Consider the following 21381-nt stretch of genomic DNA (forward strand, 5'->3'; position numbering starts at 1 on the left):
TCTAACTGTCTTCGGTGAAAGCAGAAAAGTGGTTGTGAAGACAGGGTTTTCAGAGCAGCTTTTAAAGATGTTTTGCCCTTACTGGGACTGGAAGAAGTTACAATGAAATCTTTCATTTGGGAGACAGCAAGCAACTAAGTGAGTACACCCGGAATTTTGGGGGAAAGTGGGAATTCATTGCACTTTAAGGATGAAGCCCTACCGTATCCAGTCATTTCTGCTGGTGGCTGAGACTAGGCCTCAAACTTTGGGGGAGTAGGTTTAGGACAGAGGTGGGGAGGAGGAAGTGAGGGCTGCTGCTTTTCCCAGAGAGTAGTGTATCTGGGGAATTCTCTGCCTGAGGAAGCAGGCTGCAAAATGCCCCGGTCCTAACTCTTCGACTTGACATACCCGTGACTGTAAGCTTTGAAGTGTTTTGGTTAACTGATGCAAATATTTCCCACTTGTCCAACAATCCAGTGTCAGCTGTTTCAGTCATTGGGATGGTTTTGATTCATTTACTAAATAAATCTACTCTTATTAGACAATATTCATAACACGAGGTGATACTATATATGCAAGTTGTAGACATTAAAAAAGGCCGACCAGGCAAGGAAGTGGTTAACAAACCCAGGGCATCCCTCTTAGAGTATGCATCTTCTTTGTTTACAAATTAAACACGCTTCAGATCTTTTCCTAGCTTCTTTCCGAAAATCTGGGTGCCACCAGGTTTGTGAGTGTGTCCAATAATGTACGTAATCAACAGAAATAGGCAACAGCAAAGAATGAACACAAACCAGTCCAGCAGGGGGCACCCACATTTTGGTTTGAGGATTGAGGGAGAGTACCCTTTTTGAGGCCCCTGTGATATCAGTACCATCCCCAGGCTAATCTGCATTGAAACCAGATTATGAAGTGTTAACTTTTCTGCAAACTTCTGCCTGTGTGTGTCTCTCTCTAACATTTTCCAACTTTCTTCATATCTCAGTTTGTCAGCTTTTGTTTATTTCTTCCTTTCTTCCAAGGGTAACGAGGCACTCACATTCCAGAACAGCCCAAGTGAGGGAGTTGAGCCTCATAAATCCTGGCTGTGACACATCGCTGCTTAACCAAGTGTGCAAACTCTAAATACCTCTCAGCTGTTCCATTTGCAAATCGAACACTGTTTTCAAGGCAAGTTGTTCATGTCTCTGCATTAATCCACAACCCGGGGAAATACAACGGAGTCTTTAATAGTTGCCCAATGTGTCCTGTGTGCCAAATTTATTCAAGTCTGGACATCCTGAAGTGAGCAATTATACTTTAGTTTTAATTGCGAGTAGAAATCTGATGTTGGGAACTCGAACAGATCGGGGGCATCTTGAAACATGCCACGGTCCTCAGTGTGGGTTCAGGGTTTATCAAATAGGGTTTCACCTCTCGTAACTCCGGGGCAAGTAAATTCATTATTACTAACTTTGTAAAGCGCAAGTGCTCTTAGCAACATTACGTCCAGACACTAGGACCCTGTTGAGTTCTCTCACTAGTATCTTGTGGCTGAGTAGGGAGAATTGTATCAACATTTCTAACAGCACTTTTGTCCCTGGCCAGCTTTCCTTTTTATTTTGGACACAACAAAAGTAGCAACCACCCTCTATATTTCATCTCTCAAAGGATATCGGCCGGTGTCCTGAGAGGACCAGGGTATCTCCTGCCTGACACGCCAACTGTAGGGGATGGAAATAAAGCCCCATCTCAGGAAAGAATTTGTTTCTCAGGAAGCAGTACAGCTGCAAGGCCAACCGTCCCCGCTGAGCCTGGGAAACACAAGCTTTAGCAAACAGGCACTAAGCTGAGATTCAAAATGGTTTCCAGGCTTTAATATGTGACAAAATGGCTGACCCAAATCTAACAAGTCTCCCACTTCATCGCAGGGAATAAAACAAGAAAAATGAAACAAAATGAGAAATAAATAGGCGATCGTGCTTAATGTTTGTTCATTACGAAGTAAACAAGAAATAGAGGTCTCCTATGGTGCCCTTCTTGAGGAATTCTGTCCAACGAGTTTAATTGGAAGCACTAACTTTCGGAGTGCAGCTCCTTCATCAGGGGATTATGGAATTTAAGATTGTAAGACAGAATTTATAGCAACAGTTTATAGTGTGATGTAACTGAAATTATATATTGAAAAAGACCTGGATTATTTAAGTTTCTCATCTGTTTGAATTACCATGATAGTTTCAGTTCTTTCAAATGTAAATTACAAAACTTTTTTAAATAGTTAAATCCTCAAGTGGACTTTATCTGGGCTGACGTGACACCAATTGGTAATGTATTGAAGGAGTGAGCTCCCCTGTGTGAGACTGTCTGTGCCACAATGGTTAAACTGACTTACAGAATCTTACATGGATTCATGCAGTTTTTCAGCAAAGTAAAACATAATTCTGCAAGTACAAATTCACCCAACAAATTTGTTTGTGTGTGTGGGGATGTCTATTTGCAGATACATTCTATGTGCATTTTTAAAAGAAAAAATCTGCAGACAGGCAATACATGTAATAGTTTGTAAATTCGACTTTGGAAACAGAACCAGTCTGACTCAAGATTGGGATACAGGCAGACTCTGATCTCACACCTTTAATGCATTGTCTGAGCTGAGATGTGAGCTTTTGCTATAAAACCTTGTAATCTCGAGAAGGTGACAACAAGAAGTTCTGGGATTTACATTGCAATGAGACCTGCAACCTATTTGAAAAGGTGAAAGACTTAACAATCCAGGTTTGTTCAATATACCATTTCAGTGGCAGGACACTGGAATGTTTTGCTCTAAATTGTGTCTTAGGATCTTATCCTCAACAACCACCTGATGAAGAGGCAGCACTCCAAAAGTTACTGCTTCCAAAGAAGCCTGTTGGACTACAACCTGGAGTTGTGTGATTCTAGTATCTGGTTTCCAGCAGCTGCAGTCCTTGTTTTTACCGAGTTGATTTGAACCCTACTGTGAATCCTCTTGTAAGGATGCCTGCCTTGAAGAAGTTTTCCTCCTCTCTCGACAAGAATCTCAGGGAGACCCTTTCCCACTGCATCTCCCAGGTCATTTCCTCTGCCCTGAAGCTCTTCAACCATGTCCTGAAACAGACTCGCTACCACAGCCACATTTGCTTCCTCAGTGCCTGCCTCCGGAACCAACTCATCCTACACGGACTCCGGACCACCTTTAAACCAGCAGAGTTCGGATCCGAACAGGCCACTCCACCCTCCTATCTGACCTATCACCTTCATCCCCAACCCCAATCACCCTTTGTACTCTTTGCTACCTTCCCCCACCCCCATTCACCTATTGTGTTCTACTTTCTCCCCACCCTCACCCTCACCCTCCTCTCATTTATCTTTCCACCCTGCCGACTGTATTCCTGATGAAGGGCTTTTGCCCGAAATGTCGATTTTCCTGCTCCTCGGATGCTGCCTGAACTGCTGTGCTTTTCCAGGACCACTCTAATCAAAAGTGGATTGACCATGTTGAATTCCCCATAGTGCCCAGGGATGTACAGGTTAGGGTGGATTGGCCATGCTAAATTAGGCATAATGTGCAGGTAAGACGCATGACTCAGGGTTAAATGTAGGGGAATGGGTGTGGGTGGGTGACCCTTGGGAGGGTCGGTGAGGCCGAGTGGCCTGCTTCCACACTGTGGGGATTCTCTGAAGGGAGGGGGTTTTGGAAAGTATGTTCTACCCCCCACCTTCTGCTGCAGGCGCATGCGCAGTGCGGCGTCCCGCTGTCGGTCTTGCCCCGCCCCCTGCACCGTCCCTTTTCCCCGCCCCGAGTTCCTTTGTGACGTCACAACGCGGAAGTGGCCCGGTCAGTTTCAAAGTGAATCTCCCTCCCTCTGGGTAACTCTTCATCCTGGGAGGGAGACAGAGATGGGAGCAGGGGAAACTGTTCACTTGTAGCAACTGGAGTGAATCCAGGGAGGGAGCAGACTCCGCAAACTCAGGTATGTGTCTTAGTTACCCGGGTGAGGAGGGACGGAAGGATAGAGATTTGGAAGGGGGAGGGCTGGATATCTTGTCTATTTTTAAGTTTAAAATGCACCCGATTCCCACCAGTAACTGCAACAGGTACAAGTACAGCACATGCAGTATTCCTCATTGCAGCTTCAAGCCGGGTTTGCATCCTCTGATCTTCCTCCAGTTTGGCTCCAGCACGTTCAGCTTCCTTCCCTCATTCCCATTCCCCCGCCCTGATGTACCAAGCTGTCCCTCCATTCTTTCCCGGTGGCGCCCATTACTCTTGTCTATTTCTTGCCTTATCCGGCCATGTGCGTGAACAAAGTGTTAGCGTATATCCTCTTTCACTGCCAGCTGCAACTTTTCCTCCCATTTTTCGCCGACACTGAGCCTTCTGGCCTCCTTGATTGTGATTTATTTTGTTTTTGCAGAAGCAGGAAACAGATGCTTATAACTGTTTGTACGAGCATATCTAGTTTAACCTACACCCCCTCGCCTCACAGCACCTTTATCTGTTTGTCTGTAATATCTACCATTGTTTGCAGGCACATTTCATTCTTGTGTGCACATTTTAACTAATACAAAAGCAATCATATATTTCCTTCACATAGTTTTCACTCTTGTTAACTCCACTCTTAGCTGAAGCAATTATACCCTGGCGTTAGTTCATTTACCTTGCAGAAGCAATTATGGTTACAGAAGTAACACTGCTTTACCTATATCCACAGGGGTGACCCTACAACCTTGTATAAAATAATGTGGGGCATGGCGAGGGTACACAGACAAGATCTTTGATCTGCGGTTGCTCATGGGTTTAGGGTGAGATTTAAAAGAAACCTAAGGGGCAACTCCTGTGTACAGAGGGTGGTGTGTGTAAAGAATGAGCTGCCAGAGGAAGTGGTGTCTGCTGGTACAATTACAACCTTTAAAAGGTATCTGGATGGGTATATGTTGGGAAGCATTTAGAGGGACATGGGCCAAGTGCTGGTAAATAGGACTAGATTGATTTAGGATATCTGGTCAGCATGGACGAATTGGACAGAAGGGACTGTTTCTGTGCTGTACATCTGTGATTCTGGCTTGCCACTAATGTTTGTCACGTCTGTATGTTCAGTTTCTTCTTGGTGTTGGTGTTAATGCCTTGGTATCTTATTTTGCTCCCCACTTCCTGGGGACATTAACCATTTCCTATCTGGTTCTGATCTGGACTGCTGTCCGGATCTTCGGATTTCTGGAATTGGTCAATAAACACTCCTGGAAATGACTCTTTGTCAATCACACAAGCAATAGTTTATTCTTTGATAAGGCCGGATCGGTAGACTCTGATCAGCCCAGAAGGATTAGATTAGATTCCCAACAGTGTGGAAACAGGCCCTTCGGCCCAACCAGTCCACACGACCCTCTGAAGGGCAGCCCACCCAGACCCATCTCCCTCTAACTAATGCACCTAACATTATGGGCAGTTGAGCATAGCCAATTCACCAAACCTGCACATCTTTGGATTGTGGGAGGAAACTCACGCAGACATGGGGAGAATGTGCAAACTCCACACAGCCAGCTCCCCCAAGGCTGGAATTGAACCTGGGACCCTGGTGCTGTGAGGCAGCAGTGATATGGGTAATGTAATTTCTGCAGTTTCACACACTCTCTCTATTACTCTCACACACGCGCGCGCGCTCTCTCTCTCGCGCGCGTGCTCACACTCTCTCTCTCTCTCACACTCGCTGCAGTTTCACACACTCTCACTATCTCTCGTGCTCTCTCTCTCTCTTTCTTTTTCTCTCACTCACACTCTCTCTCTCTCTCTCTCTCTCTCTCTCACACACACTCTCTTGGTATGGATGAGGTAATTTCTGTACTAAAACTAAGGATTAATGAGTAAGGGCTAACTATGAGACTAAAATGCAAGCAGGCCTGCTTGGGAACATGAAAGAAGTCAGAAGGAACTGTTATGTCAAGAACATGGCGGATTGTGACCTTGGATAAAAGGACATAAGTTATTAATTAAAACTAGGCTGCTATGAAGTTAGGGAACCTTGGGCAAGATGCCAAGGAATGCTTTAGCCAGCAGAATTGTTAAAATGATGTAATGATTAAGACACAGAGGCCAAGATACAATCGAAGCCCTTTATAACATCAGAAACATACAGATAACCAAGAAATGCTTTAACCAGCAGAATTGTTAAAAATAATATAATGTTTAATCAAAGAATTGGCAGAGAGAAGCGTGAAATGTTTTAACCAATGGAATTGTTACTAACCTTTTCAGATGTAAAAATAATGTATAAATATTACTGCTGTTTGAAAAGACATTCGTTGCTTCATTTGTGTGTCTCGCAGCATTTCAATTTGCCACGGGATAGCAGCAGCTGGTGGGGATAAGGGCTGGTGCTGACAGCTTGGAGTTCGCCTACTAGGACGGGACCTTGTGGACAGTCTCCCTTAGACTGTGTGTTGGAGCGGTTCGTCCGCCACACGGAAGTCAAGGGTTAAAGGACAGTCCGCGGTCAGCAGAGTGTGGAGGCAGAACCCAGTTGATCTGAACCATAGCCCTAGTGTAGAGTAGTTAGCCGAGTGTCAGGGACTATTCTCCGGAGATTTAGAATACCTAGACAGAAGTCACCAATAACAAATTTGGGGGCTCGTGTCTGGGATCTTAAAAGAACTCCCACGGGAGGCTCTGAATGATTCTGGGACATTGTGACACACACAGATATTTGAGCAAACGATGTGAATAGGTAGCGCACACAATAAAGTAAAAGGTTAATGTTTTGATAAAGTGAGGTTGAAGTTTTTATTTTGAGTCAGACAACTCCGTGCACGGATCAAGGTAAGAACCTTCTCTGTTTTTGGGGTTTTCGCAGAATTGTTGAGAGAAGTGTACACTGCCTTGTCGACTCCGTGGTTGTGACAGGTAACCGGGAAATTAAGGGTTAACTAGGTAACTGGGATAAAAGGGTTAATTAAGTAACCAGGGTATAGAAAATAGGTTAGCCTGAAGACCAACCATGGGTGTCCAATGTTCCGGGTCGAAAAAGGAACGGGAAGACGAAACCCCGAAAATCTCCCCCGATAATCCGCTGGGATGAAAATTGGAGAATTGGGGTCCCTACGAAAGTCTGGGCTTAAAGAAAAGGGAAATGATAAAATACTGTTGTTTTGTTTGGGTAAAAGAACCCATCTGTCCGCCATCAGTGTTTTGGCCAAAATTTTGATCGGACAAGGATTGGGTTTGTCAAATTTTAAATGTTTATGTAAAGAATAAACAGAATCCAGGTTTAAAGGAGAGCAAGTACGCTGTATGTTGGGTAGGGAAGCCCGACAGCAACCGCCCCAACCCCAGTACCCTTATATCCCCAAATCCCACGGGAAGAGAAAAAGAGTAAGTGGGAAGTTTTAGAAAATTTACCCCCGCCTGTGGCGCCCCCACCATACAATCTTCAGAATGAACAACGGCAACAGCCGCTGGGGAATCAGGACAGTCAGGAAGAGAGATCTGAAGAGTCAGGCGAAGGGGACTTGGGAGCCACAGCTGCAGGGGCTGAGGGGGTTAGGAAGTCTGCACGTCTGAAGGAGAAAGAGATAAGGGAAAGGGATAATGAAAATGTAACAAGGCTGTGTTCCCTGCGGGAGGTCCCATTTGGGGAACGGACCACGGGATTTGTCGTAGCCCCATTAAACTCAAATGACATAAGGCAACTTAAGAAAGAGATGCCCTTTCTCATGGAAGACCCGACTCCGGTCTCTACCCAGTTGGACCAGTTCCTGGGTCCTAACTTATACACTTGGCAGGAATTACAGTCAATAATGAATATTTTATTTACTCACGATGAGAGAACTGCAATCCGAAAAAGGGCTATGGAAAAATGGGAACGGGATCATCCAGAAGGGGGCGTTAGACCTGAAATAAAGTTTCCCCTGAATAATCCTAATTGGGATCACAATACTGTAGATGGGCGAGCTTATTTGTCTGATTTAAGTGTGAAAACTCATCCCGAGCTTGCTGGCTTCTTGTGAACGCCCGTCCGAGAACAGAGGACCACCACTCGATAATTAGCGTCAACAGTACTGTCTTTATTCAAGATTGCATGTATACTGGTATACAAACAAACTTGGGAGCCGATCCACGCTAGCCCATGCCGGGCGCTAGTCCGTGGTCTCTCAACTTTCAAATGGAAACATTGTCATATTTATACAAAATCCTCATGCAAGGCAGTTCCCTTTTTCTCATGTTGCGTGATTATCACAAGATACTTTAGTCATATTTTGTTTAGATTTAAAAGTACAATCCTCAGCAATGTTCCAAGTCAGATATACAAACATCAGCACTGCTCTCAAGTTAAACATTCAGATATCAGCATTCTTGTACTGCTCTCAAGTTTTTTTTTTGTAGATATTTTTATTGAAATTTAACATTTTTGCAAATTTACAAAAATAAACAAAACTCTCAAATACAAACATTGATGTACAATTAAATCATATATACAATAGTCATAATTTAACAAAGAAAAGAGAAAGAAAGAAAACAAAAAAAAATGGAAAAAGAAAGAAAAAAAAACCTCAACTTTCTACTAATCTAACCTATAACTAACCAGAGTGTATACCTAAGTCTCTTACATGCTCGGAATGTATAAACATCAAATATAATAAAACCCGTATTCGCGCAGGATTCCTCTCCCAAGGGGCCCCGGAGCAGCCCGGTCTGAAATCTTCACTAAATAAAAGCCCTTGTTAGGATAGCCGAAATATCTGCATTTATATAATTCAAAAAGGGCTGCCATATTTTATAAAATAATTCAGTCTTTCGGTGCACCATATTTGTGAGGAAGTCAAGGGGGATATATTCCATAATTAATCTGTGCCAATTTGAAAATCCAGGGGGGCCCTCAGCCACCCAGTTCACCAAAATATTTTTCCTTGCACAGAAAGAGAGAATAGAAAATAGTCTCTTCCCATGCATATCCAGAGATGAGAGGTTCGAAAAGCCCAAAAGGAGAGATACAGGGTCCACCCTAATTTCCGTTCCTAAAATTTCTGTCAGGGTATTTGCCACTTTAGTCCAGTATCTGCGGATTTTCTGACAAGTCCATAGACAATGTACAAGAGTACCCACCTCTATTTTGCATTTAGGACACATTGGAGATGCTCCTGCCTTAAATTTTGCCAGTCGAGCCGGAGCTATATGGGCCCTATGAAGTATCTTTAGTTGGATAGCCTGAGTTCTGTTACAGATAGCAATTCTTCTAGCATTTTCCCAAATGTCATTCCACATATCCTCAGAGATTTCTAGCCCCAAGTCCTGCTCCCATGTTTTAAGCAGGTCATCCATGTCTCCTGAGACTCCATCATGTAGCAAATGGTATATAGTACTAACGGAGGATGCCCCCGCTGGTCGTAAGACATTACGTTCTCTGTCTGATTTATAAAGACTATCTATTAATGTAGTCTTCCTCTGTATATAATCTCGAACTTGGAAGTATCGAAAGAGATCCCCATTAGGTATTCCGATTTTCAGACGCAGCTGCTCAAAGGACATCAGGGTCCCATCTTTAAATAGGTCCCCTAAGCATGAGATGCCCCTGGATCTCCAGAGTTTAAAGGTCGCATCTGTAATCCCCGGTTGGAATCCCCATGCGCCTACTATTGGTGCATGGGGGGATGTTTTATGTGAGTTACCCTCATTTTGCCGCATTATATTCCAGGCCTTAATTGTGTTTAATATTATGGGATTTTTACAGTGGTCTGGAATGATTTTCCTCTTATCTGAAAATAAAAGGTTAATAAGTGGGTATTTTACTTGGGAGGCTTCGATATCCAGCCAAATTGATTGTGGATCAGATGAAACCCAATCAGCTATGTAACTTAGTAGGGAGCTTAACTGATATATTTCCTAAAGTCTGGGAAGTCCAGTCCTCCCCTTGCCTGTGGAAGCTGTAGCTTCTTCAGCTTAATAAGGGGCCGTCTATGGTTCCAAATAAAGGAGCCCAACCAGCCATATAATTTACGTAGGGCTAGCCTTGGCAGCATCAGCGGGAGCATTCTCATAGGATATAAGAGACGGGGCAGAACATTCATTTTAATTAATGCTATTCTCCCTAGCCAGGAAATCGGAAGGTCTCTCCATCGCTGGAGGTCCTGCCTTATCCTTTCCATTAATTGTACAAAATTAGCCCTATACAGCTGATCAAATACTGGCGTGATAAAAATACCTAAATATAAGAAGCCCTCCAGGGACGAACGGAAGGGAAAAGGGGATCCGTCCATTAAGTGGGGTATCATAGCCAGACCACCCATTGGCATGGCTTCCGATTTTGAAAAATTAATTTTATAGCCTGAGAATGCACTAAATGTATTAATAACTTGAATTAGACGAGGCACTGACATTAAAGGATTACTGAGGAATATGAGAATGTCATCTGCATAGAGGGTAATTTTGTGTTTACCTGTACCAATCCTCGGGGCCATTATATTAGGATCAGTCCGGATGGCTTCTGCTAATGGTTCGATTATCAGCGTAAACAACAATGGTGAGAGAGGACATCCTTGACGGCAGCCCCTACCCACACTGAAGCCATCTGATCTTAACCCATTAGTAATAACAGCTGCTTTGGGGTCATTATACAATGTTGAAACCCATTTGGTAAACACCTGTCCAACGCCAAACCTTTCCAATGTGTAAAATAAATATGACCATTCAACCCTATCAAATGCCTTTTCCGCATCCAATGAAATTACTACTCCTGGTATCTTTCCCTGATGACAGGCTTGGATCATATTCAAGACCCTTCTGATATTATTGGATGATCTGCGGCCCTTAATAAATCCCGTCTGGTCCTCCTTTATAATATATGGCAGTACCCTTTCTAGTCTTAGTGCTAACATTTTTGAGAGAATTTTAAAGTCTACATTTAGTAAGGATATTGGTCTGTAAGATGCACAATCTTCTGGGTCTTTTCCTTTTTTGAGGATAAGAGAAATATTTGCTTCTTTCAGCGTGGGCGGGAGACAGACCTGACTATGCGCAAAATTATACATATCCATAAGTGGGTCAACCAATATTCCTGTAAATTCTTTATAGAATTCAGCTTGAAAACCATCCGGGCCCGGTGCTTTTCCGCTCTGAAGTTGCCTAATTGCCTCAAGTATTTCTTGGACTGTTAAAGGGGTATTTAGGGCCGACACCTGTTCCGGAGTCAGGCCCGGGAAGGTCAAATTTTTTAAAAATGACTGCATCCTCCTAATCCTATCTTCACAATCCTGCGATCTATATAGTTCAGAATAAAATTCTTTAAAGGTCGCATTGATCTTTTTATGATCATGAGTCAGGGTACCTGTACTTTCCTTGATGGTCGGAATAGTTTGAGGGGCTTTCTTTTTCTTTGCAAGAAATGCTAAGTATCTACCCGGTTTGTCGCCATATTCATATAATCTTTGTTTCGCAAATAATATTTCCCTTTTAGCCGTTTGAGTAAGCGCGGTGTTTAAAGCTGTCCTAAGAGCTGTAATCCTCTGCAATTTTGTGATAGAAGGTTTTTCAGCGTATGCTGTTTCGGCTGCTTTTAGGCGAGCTTCGAGCAGACGCTGTTGCTCTCCCTTCATTTTCCTCTGGGTCGCTGAATAGGAGATGATCAAACCTCGTGCATAAGCTTTGATGGTCTCCCACATCATTGACGGATTGCTAGCCGTACCAGTATTAATTTCTAAAAAAGTTTTAAGTTCTTGGGAGAAGTACTTTAAAAATTTGCTATCTTTTATCAGGAAGGGGTCCATACGCCAATGCCGAGCAGATGTCCCATTGTTCTTTACCTTAGTTTCCATGTATACAGCGGCATGGTCAGAGATTGCTATAGTACCTATTTTACAGGTTGCTATAGAGTTTAGAAAAATCGATGGGGCAAAAAACATATCAATTCTTGTGTGACATTTATGTGGATTAGAGTAGAAAGAAAAATCTCTACCCTGTGGATGGAGACATCTCCATACATCTACCAATCCTAATTCTTTATTCAGGTCCGCCAGTTGTCTAGATCTGGGAGATACTCCAGCGGCACTCTTGGGAATCCTGTCTATTTCCGGATCCATAATACAATTAAAGTCTCCCCCTATAATTGTATGACGGGCACCAAAGGCCATCAGTTTTGAAAAGGCTTCCGTTATGAATTTAAAGGGGTGTGCCGGGGGGCAGTATACATTTAAGATCCCATATTCCTCTCCATTTATGAGGGCTTTAATCAAAATATATCGTCCAGATTCGTCTTTTATCTGATTTAGAATTTTCAAAGGGAAGTTCTTCCGGACAAGGATAACGACTCCCCTGCTTTTTGAATTAAAAGAGGAAAAAAAGGCCTGATCAAATCCGCCCTGTCGTAATTTTAAGTGTTCTTTATCCGACAGGTGTGTCTCCTGTAGGAGAGCTATATCAACTCTCTCCTTCTTAAGATTTGATAATATTTTCTTCCTTTTAACTGGCAAATTACTCCCCCTGACATTCCAGGTGCACCACTTAACCGACTGTTCAGCCATAATCATCTGGACAGATCCGAGACCCCTCGGGAGGGGAAACCCTATCTAGAACATCCCGAGCATGGAGCATACAAGATTTACAAAAGTAAAGATTCTCTGATACACTCAAAACAATATAACAAAAAACTCTTTCTAAGTATAAAAAATATAAAACATTCCGAATTGGAGATTTTCTCCCTTGTTCCCAGGGAGCGTCACTTCCTCTCCCACAGTCCATCCTACCCTCTTCCAACCAGTGCCCCACCCTTGACCCAGGTGTTCCTCAATAAAATGAGGAGAATTCAAATATAATATAAAGCTAGAGTTAACAGTGAACACCCCACCCCCACCCACACCCACATCTAAATATATTTGGGAATATTAATACCATATATAACTATAAGATTACAATCTCAACATGTAATACTTAAATATAATACCACAAAATAACAGGGGAAAGAAAAACAACCCCGCTCCTAAAAACAGAAGTAAAATAGAATAAGGTAACCACCTCTCCCCATCAACATTAACCAAACGCCCCTATATATATATATACACATACACACATAGGGGGAAAGATAAGAAAAGATGAAGGGATGTAAACCAAAATAATGGGAAAGGCAGACCAGCGTCCACAATCTCTTACAGTTTATTTAAGAGAGTCCAAGAATTCCTTAGCCTTCTCCGGTGATCCGAAGTTATATATGGATCCTTCGTGGCTAAGGCGTAGCGTCGCTGGATATCGTAAGGAGTACTGAATATTTAAGTCCCTTAAACGCTTCTTCGCCTCATCGAATGCCTTCCTCTTTCGGACCAAAGCTGGGGAGAAGTCCTGGAACAGCATGATCCTGGATCCTTTGTGGGTCATAGCTTGGGGATCTTTTCCCAGATTTCTTGAGGCTTCCAGGAGCATCTGCCTCTCCCTATAGCTCTGCAGCTGGAACAGGACCGGGCGTGGGCGCTGGGTTGAGCCGGGCCCACGTACTGTGACCCGGTAGGCCCATTCTACCCTTACCTGGCCTGATCCAGCAGGCAGATTTAAAAGTTGTGGCAACCAATGCTCTAAGAATGCTGTCAGCTGACCTCCCTCTTCCTGCTCGGGCAGGCCCAACAACCGAATATTTTTTCTACGACATCGATTTTCGAGGTCATCAATGTGGTTTTCTAGGTTCTGGACTCGATTCTCGAGAAAACGGATGTGGTCGGCTGTTGATTTTATCGCAGTCTCTGAGGCTGCGGCCTTCGACTCCACCTCTCTGACTCGGCACTCCAATTCCTGAATGTCTCTGCCCTGCTTCTGCAGCTCGGCTGATAGTGCTTCTCTGCTCTGCCGAGACTCATCGATAAAAGCATCAATCTTCGCCTCCCACCTGGCAAACATCTCCTCAAAGCTCATCTTCATTGGTAAATCTCCTGAAGTAGCTGAAGACACCTTTGTTGCAGCTGAAGAGGGAGAGGGTGGGGAAGGGGTCCCTGCTTTCTTAGAGCCGCCTGTTCCCTTCCTTTTACTCATTTTCCAGCTAGTATTAGACTATTTAAATGTACTAATAGGTAACTATTTAAGGTTAACAACTATTATAAATGGTTTAGTGAGTGTGGTGGGGGTGGATAGCCCACTTTTCCCAAGTTTTGGGTAGAGCACTGTGGACTCAGTCTTGCTGGGTCGCCGCCATCTTGGATCCCCCATCGTACTGCTCTCAAGTTAAACATTCAGATATCAGAATCGCTCTAAAGTTAAACATTTAGACATCAACATTCTTCTAAAGTTAATCATTCAGACATCAGCATTGTTCTGGTGACTGCCCCTTGACTTGGTGGGTGTACTATGGACTTGTTTATTCGGACTTCTTTCTGGGAAGCTTACAAGTTGCAGTGTTAGCAGTTTGAGTCGCTCAGCATGTCGGTCAATATGGTCAATGTTTTATCCTTAATTTATCTTTATCATTCCTCCCTTTTTATCATTTTATGATAAACCTCAGATATCGATACGTTGAAGTCTGTGAAATTCCTTGCCCGTCTCGACATCTGAACCGTCATCATCCATAGGCGTAGATGTCAACCCTTTCCCCGGAGCCTATATCAAGTTTGCTTTTTTGTCACGTCGACATCGTGAGGGACAAGTCCAACCGCGTCTTATGATAAGAGCCCAAGCGATTTGGATACCAACGTAGATACCAAGAATGGTGGCCAGAATGGAGAGAATGTCCAGTCCAATAGACTTTAGCCGTTTTAGCAACTGACACAATAGATTCCACCAGGCACAGGCGCACAGGTGCCCTTAAAGTCAATGGGTAGATATTCATAGGCTGTGTGATTGCATAACCAAAATGTCCTGTTAAGTGCAGGCGTAATGCAGTGTTTGGCATGAAAAAGAATGGCACCCATGCGGCTTGTAGGTGCGTCGGGGCGAGTCTTTTCGTTAACACAATCGTCCCAATCGTCTTCAGGGAAGCCCCCCAAAGGGGTCTGACTTGGTTTGGTCATGAGATATTTTTACCTGGCATCTGTTGTCTTCTAAGTCTCCCATGGCATGTTTTACTGTAGCACTGTGAATGCACCATTTAAATTCTGGCATTACCGCGACTGCAAAAACCTTTCGGTATCACTTGCCAGGTGTTATAGCAATGCCTGAGGTAACCATACTGGATCGGGTACTGGTCAGAAATGTCTCTATAGGGAATAAGTTTTGGGGTTTGATGGGTACGCCTATAGGTAAGACTGCAGAGTTCATCCTGACTCGTAGGGACTGCCATCATGAGGAATCCTGACCCTACTGAGTGTGGGCCTGGGACGCAGACTATTTTGGTATTCTTTCCTTCATTAGTCTGATTGTCGCGATGATCTTTTAATTTTTCAATGAAACCAGTAAAGGTGTTGCCAAGAAGACCCGTCGCGTCAGGTTGATAGCGTCGTTTCTTTCGGTGGATCTCAAGGAAACGGTGCGGTAGGTGGGCGAGGTTTTTGGAATTTAAGCAGCCGGGAAAGTTAAAATAATAGTTTCTGGGGTCTGCTGAGGTATCATTCACAAAGGCATGGCAACAAGTACGTGTATCATTTAGGTGTGTATAAGTATCACCGGTATTCCCCGTAGGCATACATACATTACTTCCTGGCAGGTGCCAGTGTTATGAGTTGTTATATTATGGGGACATTCTGTCATGGCATTCAGAGTTGTGATATTATATTCAGGGCATCACTGTCTAAGTCCTGTTAAGTTTTGTAAATGCTTTACGCAATCCTGCGACCATGTAATATTTTGGATGACTATGCTGCTATAGTTAAGAGTGGCATTGGGGTAGTCGGGGGAGCCGACCAAGGGACAAATCGTCTGGTTGCAACCACTGCTATCTGAGCCATGATGATACACGTGGCGTTCAATCTGACCTGAACTATTCTCGTGGAGCCTGTGTTATTCAGCGTTATGCTATTCTCCTATTTCCATACCCACCAATCCCCGGTAAGGTTGCAAGGGATAGCTAGGGCCTGACTGGAATCACTTATATTATTAGACTGGGTATCTGTCACATTTGGCAGTGGTGAGCTTATTGGTTGGGTGCTGGTGGTCTGATTGTCAATCATATTTCTCGCGAGGGTGGCTGGCATGAACAAGTTATTAGTGGTTGTCACTGCACCATTGGGATCACCAGAAACGATGCTTGATGCCATACTCAAAATCATTAGTCATATTAGTAGTAGCAGCCGTAGAGTTTGAAGTTGTCGCAGGGGTGCCTGTTCTTGTTGAAGTATCCGCGGTGACTGCACTGGAGTTGCTTGTAGACCCTTGGAGAGTAGAAGGTGCACCGCTGGTGGTATTACTGATTTGCGTCAATGTCCATGCCACAGTTAGGCAGAGGCCAAAGAGGAAGATGGTAGTTTTCATCGTTTCAACTTTCCTTCCTTAGTGGCACCTATGTCAAGGGAAGAGAAAATACATACAGCAGTAGCTGCCCCTTATTATCATTCCTCCCCAATAAGCTTGCAATGGTGTAGGCTAATCCAGGCTTTATGACCCTCAACCTTAACAGCAGTAGGGGTGGTAAGGAGGACTTGGAAAGGACCCTCCCACCGGGGTTCCAGGCCGTGCTTTCTGGTGAAGTTTTTGATCAATACAAAGGTGCCAGGTCGGATGTTTGGAGGCAAAGACAAATCCGACTGCAGAGGCCGGACGGCAGCTTTAACCATCGCATGGTTCATGCGTAAGGCATCAGTTAAGGATAAAACATAGGAGATCATGCCATCCGACATCTGATGGATGTTAACATGAGAATCAGAGAAGTCAGAGCTAAAGGGAGTGCGAAGGGGCCGGCCATACAAAATCTCGGCAGGGGAGAGACGGTGGGCCCCTGCCAGAGACACCCGGAGCTGAAACAAGGCAATGGGCAAATTTTGGAGCCACGAGAGACTGTTGTCAGCTGACAGTTTGGCCAATTTGGATTTCAAGGTCTGATTAGCACGTTCCACCACCCCCGCGCTCTGAGGGTGGTAAGCACAGTGGAACTGCTGCTTGATATTAAGAACTTTACAAAGTTCTTGACTAACAAGGGCCACAAAGTGAGGGCCGTTATCAGAACTGAGTGTCCGCGGCACACCAAATCTAGGGATAATCTCCTTGAGCAAAGTCTTAACAACAGTGTCAGCCTTGTTATCGGCTGCAGGATAAGCCTCAATCCATTTGCTAAAAACATCCACAATAACTAAAACATATTTACACTTGGCCGTCCTGGGTAGCTCAATGAAGTCCATTTGCAACGTGTCGAAGGGGCCTTCAGGCAGCGGGGTTCTACCCTGTTCACAGGGGACCCCCTTGCCGGGGTTATGCTGCATGCATGTCAAGCATTTTTTGGTTTGTGCTCTAGCCAATTGCAAAACAGTGGGATGCCACCAAGATTCCCAGACTAAATCTGCAGTTTGTCTAGCCCCACAGTGCGTTAAGTGATGGACGACATCGACCACCCAGACGGCTAAAACATCAGTCATACACACCTGGCCTGCTGGGGTTTTCCAAAGACCGTCAACGTCTTTGAAACATCCCAGATCAGTCCATTCATGAAGTACATTGTCAGGGGCGTCCCCCTGTAAAGCAACAATATCAGCGGTGGAGGGAGGCTGCTTGTCAGGAACCGAGGCCCTAATAGATTTCCTCTGAACCATCATAGAGGTGCAAGGGAGCTCCGTAGCCTGATTCGCTACGTGTCTTCGGGGGTGTTGTGCCCGGTGGTGGGGGTTGAGGGTGAGACTCCCTATTCCTTGTGCTGGTTCCCTTATCCTCCCACCCCGTACCTAGCCTCAGGTCGGACAAGGCCGTCCCCACCGCCTAACTGGCCAGTCGTTTAGTTTCATTGGTGTTCTCGTTAAACCTTGCGCAAGCAACCTTGAGGTCATGGAGGGTCAAAGGAAGCCCATCGTTGGTAACACTTAACCCTCTTTTTGCAGTATTATTTAACCAACTGTTGTATACCTCCTTTTCATGTTGTTGTTTAGCTTCCTCTCTCTTTCTTAAGCATGCATTTCTTAGTTTGGCCATAATTCTCTTGCCCTTTTTACCCCCGTCCCAATTTTTCTGTTAGCCATCCTGATAGTTTCCTAAGTGATTGTGCATCCTCAGGATATTCTGCACATATTGTTACAATCAATGATCCCGGATCCTCACATTTATCCATGAACTGTCCCATAATGTTCCCTAAACTTTCCCTAAACTTTGTGTGTGGTGCTTTTATGAGATTCTGCTCAAAGGACCTTAAACCCTCTCACACAAAGGTACTGTGGTGCTTTTATGGGGACTCTAACCCCAAGGGACTTTAAACCCGTATGTATCTAACTACTCTTATTTCTACCCGCGCTCCCAGCGCTTTTTAAAGTTTCCTGCCTTCTATAGCGCTCCCAAAAGCTGTTCACGGGTTCGTTCTGGATCCCGTCCGGTAGAAGCTCCTGCTGCGGTGAGTTGGATCCAGGTCCGCCCCTGGCTTGGGGAGACACTAGTCGCGAGTCCCAAATGGTACACTCACGTCCTAGTTGGGCCCGTGTCCACCTTGCCTCGGCAAGACCGTATCCTGTTCAACCGTCACCAGGAGCCGCCTTCCATTGGGATCCCACTGCTGCCACCAAAATGTGGAAGCCCAGCCCCGAGCTTGCTGGCTTCTTGTGAACGCCTGTCCAAGAACAGAGAACCACCACTTGATTAATAGAGTCAACAGTACAGTCTTTATTCAAGATTGCCAGTATACACGTATACAAACAAGCTTGGGAGAAGATCCACTCTAGCCCACGCCGGCTGCTAGACAGTGGTCTCTCGCTCTCAATTGGGAACGTTGTCATATTTATACATAACTTCTCACGCAAGGCAGAATCCCGTATCATGGGGTTATCACAAAGTATGTTAATCAAGTTATACTTAAATGTAAACGTACACATCAGGAATGTTCTAAGTTCGACATACAGACGCCAGCATTACCTCAAGTTAAGACATTAGCATTTTTCTGAAGATAAGCTATCAACATTTTCTTGAGTTAAGAGATCAGCATTCTTGTACTGCTCTCAAGTTAAACATTCAGATATCAGAATCACTCTAAAGTTAAACATTTAGACATCAACATTCTTCTAAAGTTAATCATTCAGACATCAGCATTGTTCTGGTGACTGCCCCTTGACTTGGTGGGTGTACTATGGACTTGTTTATTCGGACTTCTTTCTGGGAAGCTTACAAGTTGCAGTGTTAGCAGTTTATATGAAGTTGCAGTGTTAGCAGTTTTATGTGTCGCTCAGCATGTCGGTCAGTACAGCCAATGCCCCACAAACATTGACCATTTTACCCGACATGCCGGGCGCCATTTTCTATATGGTCACTGTGTTTATTTCCAACTTATCAGCCCCCCCCCCAGTCTTTCTCTCACCCCACCCTCTGTCCCCCCCAGTCTTTCTCTCACCCCACCCTTTGCCCCCCCCCCCCCCCCCCGCCCCCCCCCCCCCCCCCCCCCGAGTCTTTCTCTCCTATTACCATGAAATTGGTTCTGACTGTTGTCGTGGATAAAATGTAGAGAACGACCAGGAGACGCAGAGAGTTCTTCAAGAAGTAGGTCGTTTATTTGCAAACAAAAAGACCGTGACACTCGAAAAGCAGATTCTCGAATGCCCACAAACCTCAGGGTGTGTGGTTTTAAAATATCTTTTTTTTAATCATGTTTGTGTTAGCTTATCAGCATGTCCAACTATATTTATCAACGTACCTCAGTCTAGCTACACAATAAGCCAGTGATGTTAGTTCCCATTATCTCTTTAGTTGTACATTCTACTTCATGTTATTCCAATGTCTCGGTTAGAGATTTAATGTCAGCTTTTGCAACAATGGTCTTTCATTCTAGACACTACTTAATATTTTCCTAATGTCATGATTAGATATTTATTGTCAGTAGTTTCAAGCAGGCTGACTCTACTCACTAACAATTAGATGTTTAATGTCATGTCCCAAATATTTATTGTCCCAATAATGATAGTTAGCAGATGAGGCTAACTTTACTAACGGTGTTATCTCTTGGCGGATCAAGTAACGGCTGTCCGGTGGTGTTTTTGAGTCGCGGGTAAGTTCCAGTTCGTGTTTTTTTTTTAAACAGCTAAAAATTTACAGTTTTCTTTTTAAGGGACTAGCGGACCCGGAAGCTGGTGTCGCGCTAGGTTACCTGGGTAGGGTTTTTACTTATATAAGCGCGCGGCTCCGAGCCTTCGGCCTCACTCTCTCGGCGGATCAATGTTATAGGTGACTTCTGTCTAGGTATTCTAAATCTCCGGAGAATAGTCCCTGACACTCGGCTAACTACTCTACACTAGGGCTATGGTTCAGATCAACCGGGTTCTGCCTCCACACTCTGCTGACCGCGGACTGTCCTTTAACCCTTGACTTCCATGTGGCGGACGAACCGCTCCCACACACAGTCTAAGGGAGACTGTCCACAAGGTCCCGTCCTAAGAGGCGAACTCCAAGCTGTCAGCACCAGCCCTGATCCCCACCAGCTGCCACTATCCTGTGGCAAATCGAAATGCTGCGAGACACACCGCTGAAGCAACGAATGTTTATTCAAACTTGCAAGTTTGGGCGTCTTCCAAAAGAAAAAGGGAAGGAACGCGCCGAAAGGTTTACAGCAGTAATATTTATACATTATTCTTACATTTGAAAACATTAGTAACAATTCCATTGGTTAAAACATTTCACGCTTCTCTCTGCCAAATTTTAATTATCTGTATGTTCTTAAACATTATATTGTTTTTAACAATTCTGCTGGCTAATGTTTCTAATATTCTAAAGGACCTCTATTGTACTCTGGTCATCTGTGTCTTAATCATTACATCATTTTAACAATTCTGCTGGTTAAAGCATTCCTTGGTTATCTGTATGTTTTTTTACATTCTAAAGGCTTCTATTGTATCTTTCTCAAGGTTACTTAGTTTCATAACAGCCTAGTTTTAATTAATAACTTATGTCAGCTTGATCCAAGGTCACAATTCACCATGTTTTTTCCAAGCAGGCCTGCTTGCTTTTAGTCTCACAGTTAGCCCTTACTTATTAATCCTTAGTTAAACTGCAAAAATTACCTCACTGTGTGTGTGTGTGTGTGTGTGAGAGAGAGAGAGATGTGTGTGAGTGTATTAGTGTGTGTGTGTGAGAGTGAGAGAGAGAAAGAGAGAGTGTGTGTGATGTGTGTGTGTGTGATGTGTGTGTGTGTGTGTGTGTGTGTGTGTGTGTGTGTGTGAGTGAGTGTGTGAAACTGCAGAAATTACATCACCCATATCAATCTCAGCAGGATCCCAGTGTTGGGAAAGATATTAACTTTCAGGTGGAGGTATCCAAAGTTCAGAGAGATGTCAGTCTTGACATTTTTGCTTTTTCTGTCCCTGTAAGATCCTGAATCAGCACCTTCAGGG

General features: G+C 44.2%; 1 protein-coding gene across 1 annotated transcript in view; it reads left to right on the forward strand.

Moving 5' to 3' along the window:
* Positions 1 to 3809: 3809 nt before the first annotated feature.
* LOC132808007 (zinc finger protein 585A-like) overlaps positions 3810 to 21381 on the forward strand; it is a 102999-nt gene continuing 85427 nt past the window's right edge. Inside the window, exon 1 of the mRNA XM_060821896.1 lies at positions 3810 to 3953. The gene's annotated coding sequence lies outside the window, so the exon portion shown is untranslated. The remainder of the gene's footprint in view (positions 3954 to 21381) is intronic.

The sequence above is a fragment of the Hemiscyllium ocellatum genome (assembly GCF_020745735.1).
Source record: "Hemiscyllium ocellatum isolate sHemOce1 chromosome 27 unlocalized genomic scaffold, sHemOce1.pat.X.cur. SUPER_27_unloc_3, whole genome shotgun sequence".
Lineage (NCBI taxonomy): Eukaryota > Metazoa > Chordata > Chondrichthyes > Orectolobiformes > Hemiscylliidae > Hemiscyllium > Hemiscyllium ocellatum.